This window comes from Chrysemys picta, chromosome 2 (genome assembly GCF_011386835.1).
Source record: "Chrysemys picta bellii isolate R12L10 chromosome 2, ASM1138683v2, whole genome shotgun sequence".
NCBI lineage: Eukaryota > Metazoa > Chordata > Testudines > Emydidae > Chrysemys > Chrysemys picta.
Window position 1 is genome coordinate 196,960,257 of NC_088792.1, and position 13,833 is coordinate 196,974,089.

Here is a 13,833-nt window from a genome sequence, read left to right on the forward strand (position 1 = left end):
AAAGTCCTTTAGATCAGCCTGATTAGTAGAGCAATGGGTTATTTTCAGCATGATGATACAGTCATGAAAGGATGAGTCATACTGACTCTTTAGGTGTCTTAGTAGACTGCTGATGCACTATGGAAACATACCACCTACATTCATTCCATTGATTTAAATGGAGTGTGTCTAAAATGACAACAACATACCAGGTGCTGTTGAGAAACATCAGTAAAGGGATTAAATAGTCCTAATATTGCATTAATTGGTTTAACATTAATTTTTACTTGCCTAATACTTCCCAAGACACAGTATCAGTTGGGGTTGTACTTACAATACATTAATGCAGAAAATCTACAGGCTGCAGTAGTGATTTGACAGGCAATAATCAAATTTTCCTATTGACTTCAATAGCCATTAGATCGGGCTGCAAATCCCCAGTAGAGATAGGCAGAGTATTCACAGTGAACAATTCATTTGACAAATTTTTCCCTCTTTTTAATTTATGAATGGGTTGTGAATAGAATTTTTTTTTTACAAATTTGTTCTTTATTGAAAATTACTACTAGAAAAATTCCTGTGAACATACTTCAGCCTAGAGATTGTGTGCACCCTATTCACCGCATGTGTTCACTAAATCCCTTAGTTATTATTAGTCATAGTACTCACATGACATTGTTTCTGCTCCTTAATTAAATTAATGGAACTGCAATAAAAAGGAGCAGTTTGTCGAGTTAGAAGGAGCAAGGCTAGCTGGATAAAGCAATTTCTGGGACATTTTAAACTGTTTCCTTTCTGGGCCACTTGACTCAAGCCTTGCCTGGAACATCACTGCAAAATTGAGGCTATTGTAATATCCTAAGCTGGGATAAAACTAAAACATTAGTTATCTTCCATGATGTACCAACAAATATATTAAGGCTGCACAATACTTTTTATGATAATCACCAGTTTTTATTTGCCTATGACCTTGTGAAACTTCACCTCTCTGGCTCAAATTTTCCAGACTTGCTCTGTGTGTGAGGGTAATTTTTTTTCTAGCCTTTTCATTGAAAATGTGAGCACAAAGACTTGTAGCTTTGAAGAATGAGGTGAAGGAATTTTAAACAATTTCTCTCATCTCGTTCAAACAGAGTAACTCTGGGTGTTCATGCACAGTTTCAGACGCAAAGGATATATGGCCAACTCCTCATCTGTTTTACTCTGTTGCCTTTGTGACAGGGTTTTGGCCACAGGCAGTTCAATGGTCTTTCATGTGAATGGTGTGGTCATGTATGTTGGAATATATAGTGTAACTGTAACTATATGGTGTGCTAACACCAGTCTTTTCACTTAGGTTCACGTCTGTGTCTCATATTCTATACTCCCTGCAATATGGGAGACAAGGGTTTAAGACCCTGCTCATTCATGCCAGAGAAGAGACTTGAATCTGGTCTTCTGCATCCCAGCCTAGTACCCTAATCACTGAGCTATAGCATCTCTCTTACTCACTGTGTCAGGACCCACTAATCCTTTTTTGACAAAGCTTTTGTCAAAACAGCTATGTCCCCACAAAATGTTTTTACTTTGATGAAACAGCATATTTCACCCGAATTTCCTATTGGCAACAATGTTCTGACCAGCTGTACTGTGCAGCAATGGTTTGAATATCTGCCAAAAATTGGTCTATGTACAACGTATGAAATCTGGTTCATGTTTAAAAAATTGCTGCATCATGAACTAGGGTGACCAGATGTCCCGATTTTACAGGGACAGTCCCGATTTTTGGGTCTTTTTCTTATATAGGCTCCTATTACCCCCCACCCCAGTCCCGATTTTTCACACTTGCTATCTGGTCACCCTATCATGAACTCTCTCAGTGTATGTGGAATCCATTGTTTGCTATTGAGGCTGTAATACATCTCTGCCAAACTGGGTATAATGGTGCCTTATTAACCTTGATGACTGTGCACTGATCAAAGAATGGGTACTATGATGGGGCGGACTTAGTCCAGAGGTCCCTTGCTGGAGGCCTCGCAGCCATGTCTCAACGCACCCCAGAAAAAAGCAGAAGAGAAGTCCTCCAGGAAGTTTACAGTGGCTGCAGGGCAGCAGCCAATCAGAGGGGCTGCTGTAGCAGCCAATCAGGAGCCAAAAGGGCCATATAAAAGGAAGCAGCAGCGGCTACAGAGCAGTCAGTTACTGCCTGGAGCTCAAAGAGTGAGAATTGGGTGCCTGGCTGGATGAGCAGGAGGACCATGAACCGCCCACTGTAGGCAAGACTGAGCCCAGGAAAGGCTGCTGAAAACTGGGTTCCTGGCTGGCTGGAAGAGCAGCAGGACCATGGACAGGTCAGTGCTGGCAAGCTGTGCCCTGGGGCTTAGCCTAGAACCTAGCCAGCCTGGGCAAGGGCTGCCAAAAGGACACCTACTGATGGTACTGAGATGGGCCCTTGTTGGGCTATGAAAGAAGGCAGTGTCCCATACCAGGGCCGTGAGAAAGAACTAGTGACTGTCTAACCTAACAGGGGGTGGGGGAGGAGAGAGACAGCATGTGTGACTAGGCCAGAGAGCTGAGTCACTGGAGACTTCCTGAATAGCCATTGCCAGGGAGATGCTCGTGAGAGGTGGATGCCACGTCATTCAAAAATTTGGCTCATCAGGTTAATAACAGAAGCTTTCAGAATGCCCCCTAAAATTATGATGCATTTTTGTTAACTTGCTTAACTTCCCTGAGGGAGATTATTTTTTCCTTCCTTTGCTAAGACAACACCGAGTGTCTGACAAATGCACAAAAGCAAGGAAATAGAGAATTGAGCCCGCAACTCTATTTTTAATTAACCGGCCAGTCAGCTATATATATATATATATATATATATATTGCAGCCCATATGGTGACTCCCCCTCATATGATGTGGGGAAAGAATTGCAGCCTCAATTCCCTGTTTCCTTGGGAATCAGCCTCCCAACACAACTTTTATGTTGGTGATGTTCTCAATTTTTCTGTGAGTTTATCTTAACTATGCTATTGATGGCTAACCTCCTACTGTTCTGTATACATCTAATCTACCAAGAGCTGAATAAAACCTGCCTGCAGTGAACATTCACTTCATGCTGGTTTGTATCTTCATTTCAACTGGGAAAGACACTAGATGAGCAAACAGATGCCTTCTAGAGGGAAACAGGTGCACAATACACCCACTTTACATACTGATTGTGCCATTATATCCTGTGACACAATATTGTGGAAGTTAGAGCTGTATACAGTGTCTATTTTTAACTAGAAAATTCTCCTTACTCTCTCATTTAGACTCTTCTAGACTAAATTTTTTAAAAAAACTGCAAAACCAAATAACCTCTCCCTGCCCAGCTCCTTAGATTGAGGCCAACAAATAGTTTTTGCTCCATTTGGCAGTAAGGTTCATCATTGTTTATGGTTTGTGAACCCCCTGAGTAGGTTAACTGTTACCCCTTTCAGAAGTTGTTGGATAACAATATCATGTTCTTGGAGTAAATTAGCCAGTGAGAATTGTACTGATAATGTAATGCTTGTACTGTGATATCTCATTCCAAAGCTTTGCTGGATTCAATTTCTCTGGAAGTGTCCTTGTAACATTGTAGCTGGAGGCTATGGAACTAGTCAGCACTGATTACTAAAAAGGCACACTTGAATTGGTTCAGGTAAGTCCTCTGTGAAGGTCAGCAGGTACCTGCAATGAAAGGGAGAAGCTCGGGTCAGGCTGCACTACCAGAAACCTAGGCTCCAGTCTGGTAGGGCCTGGGAGTAGAGTGAATTGGAGACTGCCGGACATGAGCAAATTCCTGCAGAAAGGCCTGGGATGTGGGGGTTTCCTTAGTCTGAGAGCAGGAAAAACCTTGGAATGACCTGACAAGAGTATAAAATGGATGGACTGTGTTTTGGGCCTTTGAGTTTTATTGTGGAGCTTTACTTAAGTGAATAAACTTGGAGCCCCCAAGAAGGAGGGATGAATGGACAAGAAAAGCCTTCTGCTTAAGAAGTCCTTTGAGAGAAAAATTGTTAGCAGAGCACTGCACAGGCATCCCTGTCTAGAGGAGGTGGCTGATCCCATGCAGGACTGTAATCGGAACTATCTCCCACCAGTCTTCTCAAGCACTTTCAATTGGAGCTCAAGGGACGTACTGGCCACCCCTTCCAGCAGCTCCCATTGGCCTGGAGCAGCAAACCGTGGCTACTGGGAGCCGCGATCGGCCGAACCTGCAGACGCGGCAGGTAAACGAACTGGCCTGGCCTGCCAGGGGCTTTCCCTGCACAAGCAGTGGAACAATTTTGGGAACTTCTGACCTAGACAATCCTTTACAGCTGTAATGAATGGCCTCTTGGAGTCATGGGCAGCTTCTGTAAAGCAGACTCAGTATCAGGAGGTGTGTAAAGGGCATAATCTTTCATTCCCAGTCCTCAGCTGTGCTGACCATTCTTTGGTCATAGTTTAGGAGCTATCCCCTATAAGTTGAAATGTCCCCAGTATGGTACAGAGATGGCTAAAAATGTGGCATTGATTTTCTGTTGCTTGCATGCACAGTGGTCTGTCCCAGGGAACTGGTTTGTCTAACAGACTTTATAGGCATCCTCTGCACCAGTGCTACATCCTCCCACCACAGCTGCCAAAGAACATTAAGGCTCGGATTGGATTCTTTGGCTTTCACCAGCTGGTCATTTACTGCACTAAAGGAAAAAAGAACCATTTAATGGTAGGAGAGAGGTAAGTTATATGTGAAATCCTCCTGAAATCTAAATGTTTCATAGTACAACATTAACCTTAATACTAATTAATAAAGTAACAATACTGCTCTATATTTGTACTTGATTTATATCAAGACTTCACACTGATGTCAATGGGACATTCTGGGTGCCAAGCACTGTTGGGGGGGGGGGGAAATCAGGACACGTATTTATGTGCTTAACTATGGAATTTGGGGCCTGACTCTGAACCTACATTTGACAATTTTGTACCTTTTTATCCTATATTCTGGATCCCGGTTTTCCCATTTCAGTACCTCTTCTCTTCTTCAGTTTATGACATGCACCAGCTTTTAATCCCTTAATGTTAATGAACAACTTTCAAGAGTTGGTATGACATTCATAAACCTTTCTTTAGCTTGTTCAACTTTTCCACTCACTGTCCCACAATAGAATGAATACAGCATGGGAATTCAGAAATCTACGAGGCAGACAGTCAATAATATCTAGTTGCAAATGTCCCTTTTGTTTGACAATTTTCCTGAAGACTAGATACATATGGAGTCTACAGGGACTCCTTTAAGATCTTTATGAATATTTGAAAGGTCATCTGGATCCATGGCTACACAGGACGATCAATTGCTATGAATTTTTATTTCCCCATGCACTCAATAGGAATGACATGACAGGTATTTATTATCACCAAGCTTCACTTAAAAATATCCAGCTTCTTTATGATGGGACTGAGGGAATCACAAAGAACTCCCAAGCGTGCGCGCGCACACACACACACACACACACACACACACAAAGAAGTAACCTTATTTAAACTGAGGGTGGAACAACAGATTATTTAATTACTACAATTATAGTACAATTGAATGGTTCCCGTTATTTTTAGATGCTGAATAGTCCTATCTTAATTCCTGTGCTGCTCCTTTTTGAAGTTTGAAATACAGTTTATGAATTACTCTGGAGTCTGCAAAAATGAAAAATAAAAAGCTTTTTTACACTGATTCAAAATCAAATTAAAAATTGGGGATCTGAAATAGAACTCTCCTTCCTTCCATTCCCCCCCGCCCCCCTCGGCTTTTTAGCTACTGCTAATATTTGCCTCTCTCAAAATCTATGGTTTCAAAACCATTTAAAAATGTCTCTGTATTGCTGAAAAATCAACTACCATTGTATTGGCTTTCATTTAAGGGTGCCTCAAATTGCTTCATAAACATTAACTAACCCTCAATATCCTGATGAGATTAGTTTAGTTTAAATGGATGTAATATTACCTAAAGCACAAAGGGCCTGATCTAATACCTTTTGCAGTCAATGGAAACATCCCCATTGCATCAGGCCCAAAGTGCTGTACCTTACACTTAGATGTGCAGAAATGGGAAAGTTACAGCTAGATCTATAGCTTCTCTCAACTGGAAACTTTGCTCCAGTCACCAAATATTTCTTCATGGTTTCATAGAGGTTTAAGGCCAGAAGGGACCATTAGCTCATCTAGTCTGACCTCCTGTATAGCACTGGCCATTGCATTTCACCCAGATACCGCTATACCAGTGGTTCCCAAACTTGTTCTGCCGCTTGTGCAGGGAAAGCCCCTAGTGGGCCAGGCCGGTTTGTTGACCTGTCACGTCCGCAGATTCGGCCGATCGCGGCTCCCACTGGCCACGGTTCGCTGCTCCAGGCCAATGGGAGCTGCTGGAAGCAGCGTGGGCCAAGGGACGTACTGGCTGCCGCTTCCAGCAGCTCCCATTGGCCTGGAGCAGCAAACCACGGCCACTGGGAGCCGCGATTGACCAAACCTGCGGACGCAGCAGGTAAACAAACTGGCCCGGCCCGCTAGGGGCTTTCCCCGCACAAGCGGCGGAACAAGTTTGGGAACCACTGCTCTATACTGAGCCAAAAGACTTTAGTTAGATTAAAGCACTTCAGTCCCCAGGAGATTAAACTGTTCTACAGGCAGAGAACAGGAGAGACCAAGGTGTCACCAAGGCCCTGAAATGGCAGGAAATTGATGAGGTGAGATGCCCAGATAATACCAGTCGGTGATCCATGGCACAGACTGCAGTGGAAGGCAAAAACCCACAAGGTCTCTGCCACTGTAACTTGGGATGAAATTTCTTCCTAACCCTAAATCTGGCAATCAGAAAAACCTTGAACATTTGAGCAAAAACCACCAGCCAGCCAATGGTCATCTGAGTTGGTAAACCCATGATTAGCTAGCTGAATACATGATAGTTCATGCTGACTCTCTGCCTGTGCACTTAAAACCAGTTCCAGATCCATACTTTTTAAAAACAGAGCTGTTGTGGAAAAAGACTGAAGTTAGAATTTTGAAATGTAGTATGGATTTGTGGGTTAGTGACTTTAAATGGGTTAGGAGGGAAAAGGGAGTTTACTTAGCAGTTACAAGTTTGAATATTGTATGCTGAGCATGCACACCAGAATATTTAAGTGTACAGACAGGCATTAAGATAGCTGTCCTAAGCATTCATAAGCTAATTAAGTGTACAGCTACTCAAATACATAGTGGCTTACAGTTCCCATTGGTGAAATGACAGAGCTTTTAAGCTATGCTGATCTAATACACGGATTAAAAAAAAGACTTGTAAATTCTGCAAGTTTACTTATCTACTGGATTTTCTCTTAAAAAAAAAAAAAAAAAAAAAGAAACTAGGGAAATTAAATACAAAAATCTCTGCACTGATGCAGTGTGAATGTTGTCCAGTTTAAAATGACTTTTAAAACAAAAAAAAAACAGGTAACAGGAAAAGAAAAAACAAGGTTTCAATGTCAATGCTAACTGTAAGTTGCACATATGGACTTTTTTCTATTGCTGTTTTTCTTAAATGTTTGATAGGGTACAGGATCAAGCCTAAGTTTATAATAGTTCCATTGATTCCAACTTTTTCCTTTATTAGTAGAAAACTGTCTGAATTGCCTGCTAACACCTTAACTTGGGCCCAGTTATCTACTCATTCCTGCAATATTTCCCTCAATGTCAAAGGAACTGCTTACATAAGTAAAGTGGTGTGTGGGTAAAGTTATACACATGCATTAGTCTTTGCAGGGTTGGGGCCCAAATGAGGCAGATTTCCTAATAAAGTCAATAGGATTTCAACCTGATTAAATAATATAGGATCAGGCTCATTTTCCAGCACCACCAATTTCTCATCCTTCACAATAGTAAGAATTTTTCTTAAATCATTTCATATAATCACCTTCAGTTAGGGGATCACAGATTCTTCTGTCTTCTAAGCTATATTAAAATACAATTCTGTCAGAAAAGTCCTAATCTTGAATACCAATCACAAATCAGATTCTGCTTTACTAGGACTGGATATGCTAATTTTAGGTCTCAAGTCTCAGGATAGAGGGTGGGGAGAGAACTTCTGCTTGACTAGACTTCTTAAATAAAAACTGCCAAGACTGGAATGTAAAAATGTTCATAAAGCTACAAATCTAGAGCATTTTAAGAAAGATAATTTTGGGAGGAAATAAACCTTTGCTACTCCCTAGTTATCTATCTTGGATACTCATACTACCCATGTCACTATAGAGCTGAGAATCTCTCAATCTTTAATGTATTTCTGCTCACAGAACCCTGTAAGGAAGGTTAGTAATGTTTTGTCATTTTACAGGTGGGGAAACTGAGACTAAGTAACTTGCCAGGGTCACACACAAATCTATAGCAAAGTAGGAAATTGAATGTAGGTTTCCCATGACCTAAGCCAGCACTCTAACATCCAGACCATCTTTTTTCTTTCTTTACATTAGTTGCCTATATGGTTTGGTATTGACTACAATTTCTTATGCATTTTCATGAGCAAGTGCAGAAAGAGTCTGTTGGCTTTAAATTGATGCAAGAATTAATGCCAATACTATCAGTCCAGTGTGTGTATGTATACACATATATACACACGTATATTTATTTCTGTAGGAAGAAAACCTGAGATGGAAAGGTTTTGTTTTTTCATTTATTTAATAGTTTCCATTTAACTCTGGAATGTTAATAAAACCATGGCCAAGTTTTTCAAAAATTAGATCCTAAATCCATATTTAGGCCTCACTCATACGCAGTGACTCTGAGCGGGCTGACCTCTTCTCCGATATAAAACCCCAAATGAAACTGTGGGAACAGGGGTCCATTCACCTAGTTTCTTGAAGGATCAGAACTGTAGGCACCAAACATATTTGTAAAAAGAACTGAGAGCCCACCAATCTGCATTGAAGTTCATGGTTGCCAATGAGAGTTACCACACACAAAAAATTAGGTCACTTAATTACAAGGCTAAATACGGATTTAGGGCCTAAACTTAGGTACCCAGTTATGAAAAATTTGGCCAATGTATATATAAATTCTAATCTTTTCTATTAATCCCTCTTCTCCTTTCTATTGCAGATGACAACTCAACCTCTCCATCTCCAAAGCCAATGTCTGCCATTTCTGCTCCTTGCTTTTCTCTTTACACTCTATATCCAGTCTCATAATAACTCATGTGTATAATATCACCCAAATATGTCATGCCATTTCCAGCCCTACTTCACAAATTCTTCTTCATGACTTGGGATCAGACTCATGCACCACATTTTAAATAATGGCTTCATGGTATTAAAGAGCTGAAATGCATTGCCCATTTCATGCTGTAGAGATCACTTGTGACTGGGATTCTGAGTTCAGGACCTTGAGGAGAGTTGACATGCAAGGGAGAGGAAGGTAACATTGTGGTGAGTAAATCAGTTTGAAAAAAAAAAATTGGAAATCCAAAATTTTCAATGGGGGAAAGAAGGAATCAAATTTCTCACCAGAAATGTTCTGAATTTTAATTGTGAAAGGCAACCAAAGCCCCAATCCTGTGATGGACTCTGTGTATGAGAGAGGTCTGCTCCCACAGATTGCGACAAAACTCAAAATATATCACCTTAATACTTTAGAGCCCATTTGTGCCTGAGGGAGGTGCAGAACTATTTTGCTGATTCACCCCACACAACCAGACCATATAGTTTTCATTAGCTTCAACAGAGGAGTATAAAAGGCTGAAATTCTCTGAGGCAAGGGAGAGCTACAAGAGGAGAGAAATCATAGAAGTAACCAGCTCAGGTGGGAGTTGAGGCTTTGTAAATACACATCTCTCTTGGGTACAGACAAACTCTGGGAATGGGGTGATGAGTTTTGCATTGAAGAGAGAGGTGAAAGTGGTATCTCACCCATTTGCACTACTAGAAAACTTCAATACATTAAAGAGAATACCTGGTTTTCATCTCCAGTATCCCTTTACAGATGACTGAAGGAACAGTACCAATGTGCTCCAGCAGGATTAGTGACTACCTGTCTTCACCAGACAAATATTATAGAAATGAGGCATTTGAGAAAAGCAAGAGGAAATAACTAGGCACTCCCCTTGGAACCACCTCCAATAACAAAAGTCCAGGATTAATCCCTTTGTTCAACATAAATAAAGCAGCAGCAGACAATTCACAACAACTTGAGCTTAGTAGGGTTGCCAGATTCACTATCGTTAGATATTCCTACCAAACTCTGTTTGGGGGGTGGGGGGTAAATAAATTAACCACAAAGAATGTTATATCTTGGTGTATTTATTACACTTGTAATTGTATTGTTAGTTTATTACAGCCCAATTATAAACAAAGAGGAAATAACTAGCTCTGTTACAAACCATTAATTTTCATGGACCAAAGTTGACATTCTACAGATGTAATTTGCAAGTCTAATGCAAGCTTTGTTTCCTTCCTTCCCCTCCCACTGGATTCTGTCTTATTTACAAGTGTCTTGGTTGAATTCATAAACAATCGCTGAAATCTTTCATTTTAATTAGCATAAGGTGGCATTTGTATCTCAATGTTTAGCCAAGAGATCTGAGTTGCTGTCAGAGGATTAACACTGAAACAATGATCTGAATAAATACATAGTATTTCAAATGAAATTTACTAAACACAAAAGGGATCACATTTTTTTTTAGATAAGGCTCTTGCATTTCATATGAGATGGTACAATCCTGCTGTTTGGACTGTGGCAAATTGCTCAGTGTGTGTCTGCTGGGACATAAAACAACAATATTATTCTTAACCCCAAACTGTCAAGCCCTATTATTTTTGAAGAGGATTGACAGCTTTGGGACTGAAAAGGGATGGTGAGAAAAACTCTGCAGGTGCTGCGTTTTTTTTTTTTTTTTTTAAAGCATTTTATCTTCAGGTAGTCAAACAGAGGGCACTACATTTCAGCCACCTTTATTTCCCCCCCCCCCCCGCCAAGAATAAATAAAAGGAAGAAGACTCAATCATGGAAACCAATGACTTTCATTATTAGCAGCTTAAGGTAGCAAAAATGAGTCTTCATAAGGCAAAAGGAGTAGCTAATTCATGACAGAGCTATCCAACCTTCTAATATAGACAGGTGTAAATATATACCAATCTGTGGCCGCACAGGACTAGAAAGTTGTCACTATACTATATGTTGTAACTGCTTAGGATGCTATACAGAGGCAATGGAGCTAGATTATGGATCCTTCTGCTTCAAAAGCACAGGAACCTACCATTGTACTAAAGTAAAATATTTCATAATATCATTCAAAATGTGTGTGGCCGGGGGAGGGAGGGGAAGAGGTCATTTGGCTTCACACTCTTGCTACTAATGCATGCCTGCAGACTCTAGATCCTGGTAACAGCTGTTTCTCTACAGTGAGTGTATCTGCCTTTTTTTTTTTTCTCCTCACTATGGTAGTCTGTGCTCTGAAGCCCATCTTCTTCACAGCCTTTTGTGTCTTTCCAGGTTTGCTGACTTCTGGTTAGTGTTAGTGCTAGGAAAGCTAAATTTCCTTGAAAAAAATTATGTGCCACCATATATGATAAATTTGAGATCATAAGTAGTTGGGGTCAAAGACAGAAGCTAACAGAATAGTGGGGCCCTCTAATGGGCTCTTCAGAGGCAATGAGGAAATGGGGAGGGGAGGAGAATGGGAAGCTCACTAAGGCTTTGTCAAGTGGTAGACAGCTAGGGACTACAGAAAGTTTGAATATGGGAAGGAATCCATGGGTCCAACTTCAGATTAGCAAAAAAGTAATGAGGCCACTGCTCGGTGTTTGCACAGATAGAATAGAGTCAGAACCATGGGGGGGGGGGGAGGGGGTTTAAGAGGCATTTGTGAGTCCTCATTTCAATCTGATAGAAATTTTAGTTGATGGGCAAAGCTTTAACCCTTTTTTGTCCAAACAATTCCTCCCTCCATCTAAATTCCTTGAGTCCTTCATTGAAATTTCCTGTCTTAACAGCGAAGGTCAGGTAAAGACTTTCATTCTCAAAAGGTTTAAACAGTAGATTCTATAAGGCTTCTTGAGATATTTAATTAGAATACAGTTGCCAGGCATCGTAGAAAAGACCTTTATCTCCAGTGTGCAATACAAACATTTGTTTTCACCTAATGAGCAAGAATTGCAATAAAATTAGACTCATTACCTTCTCTCTAGGGCTTCTGAGAAGACAGGGCAGTCCAAACACTGCTATAAAATAATATTAAATGGAAGAACAAAGTGTTCTAGGGAAAAACCTGTGGGAAAGGATCAAATATTCATTGGAAATGTCATGACTTATCAATTGGCTCAGGGGTGGGATATCATCACTTCATAGAGTTTAAGGCTTCTGTCATGGGGTATTCACTCACTATGGGTGGCATATCCTCCTTGTTGTGCTTCAGAATAGCTTTATGATAGGTCTGACACCTCCCCTTGTGGTCTCTCCCCCCAGGGTGTTCTCTCTCATTCTGTGGCCCCTCTTTTACACCAGGAGCTGCAGCTTTCTCTTCATGACTCAGACCTCCAATCAGGTTACTATGGGGTTCCCCCCCCAAAGTATAGAGTCTCACTGGACCTGCTGTGCAGGCAATACCACCCTGCAATGGCTGGTAGGGGAATCCAGGCCCACCCACTACTCCAGGTTCCAGCCCAGGGACCCTACAACAAACAGCTAAAGTCTGCTCAATCTCCAACCTTGTTGCACTCTCTCTCTGGGCTGCTTCTTACTCTGCCTCTGTGATACGGTACTAAGCAGAAAACTGCTTAGCCAACCGTCTGTCACTCCAGCTAAAATTAAGGGAGGTGAATTGGAGCTGGGTAGACCACCTCGCCCTGATTAGGGAAGCTTGAACCGCTGCTGGATCATCAGGCTGGGGCTGGATAAGAGCCACAGGGGGAGTTGGAAAGAGGAAAGCTGTAGTAGAGGAAAGGCAGTGAGGGGAAGCAGAGAGCAAGAAATCAAGCTTGTCCCCTCTCTTCTGCTGGTGGACTGCAAGAGGGGGATTACGTCTGTGGTAGAAAGGTGGTGGGAGCATAGCCTGTAAATAAAAGCACCAGGTGGGCACTGCACCAAAAGGTCTCTGTGTGAGTTTCTCAGCCCAGCACGGGACAAGAGGGCCCTGCAGGGATGCTGCTACACATGGGGGATTGTGCCAGAGCAAGAGTTTGGCAGCCTGAGATTGAAGAGACCTTACAGTGGCTGATCAAGCAGCAGGAAAAGCTGCAGAAGGCAGTACACACCTTTCAACAGTCCCAGCAGCTGGAGAAGCAGGCCCTGCTCAGCTGGCAAGATGAGCAGCAGAGGCGCCTACAAGGTTTTATTTGGGAGCAGACCACTGTTCAACATCAGCTCCTCCAGAAGGTGGTTAGTCCCCCGGTGGGGGATGGCATGGGAGCACTGGGTTTGGGACTATGTAAAATGGGCCAAGCAGATGACCCTGATGCCTTTCTAGGCACTTTTGTGTGGGTAGCTACTGACCCAGGATGGGACAGGACAACCTGGGCCTGCAAGTGGCTTCCTACCTGGCTGGCGAAGCCCAAGCATCCTATATGGCCCTGAGTGAGGAACAGGCTAGGAACTAGGACACAGTAAAAGCATCTGTTCTAGATCCGGTAGGGCTGTCGGCCGAAAAATATCGCCAGCACTTCCGGGTGGCAAAGTGGACAGGGGATTTGAGGCCCTGGTCCTTCACGCAGAAATTCATGGACTTGGCCACCTGATGGTTGAGAGCTGGTGCCCAGACCATAGAGAAGATTATGGATGCGCTTGTCCTGGAACAGTTTTACAAAGCCTCCCCGAGAGGACAAGGGTATGGGTGAGACGGCACCAACTGGGCACGA

At 42.1% G+C, this 13,833-nt stretch overlaps 1 long non-coding RNA gene across 1 annotated transcript in view; it reads right to left on the reverse strand.

Moving 5' to 3' along the window:
• The window catches only part of LOC135981675 (uncharacterized), a 28,760-nt gene extending 15,884 nt beyond the window's left edge, over nt 1–12,876 (reverse strand). The window contains exons 1-2 of the long non-coding RNA XR_010598814.1: nt 12,688–12,876; nt 12,158–12,201 (exon numbers count right to left, since the gene is read on the reverse strand). This is a non-coding gene — a long non-coding RNA (uncharacterized LOC135981675). The remainder of the gene's footprint in view (nt 1–12,157; nt 12,202–12,687) is intronic.
• Nucleotides 12,877–13,833: the final 957 nt, after the last annotated feature.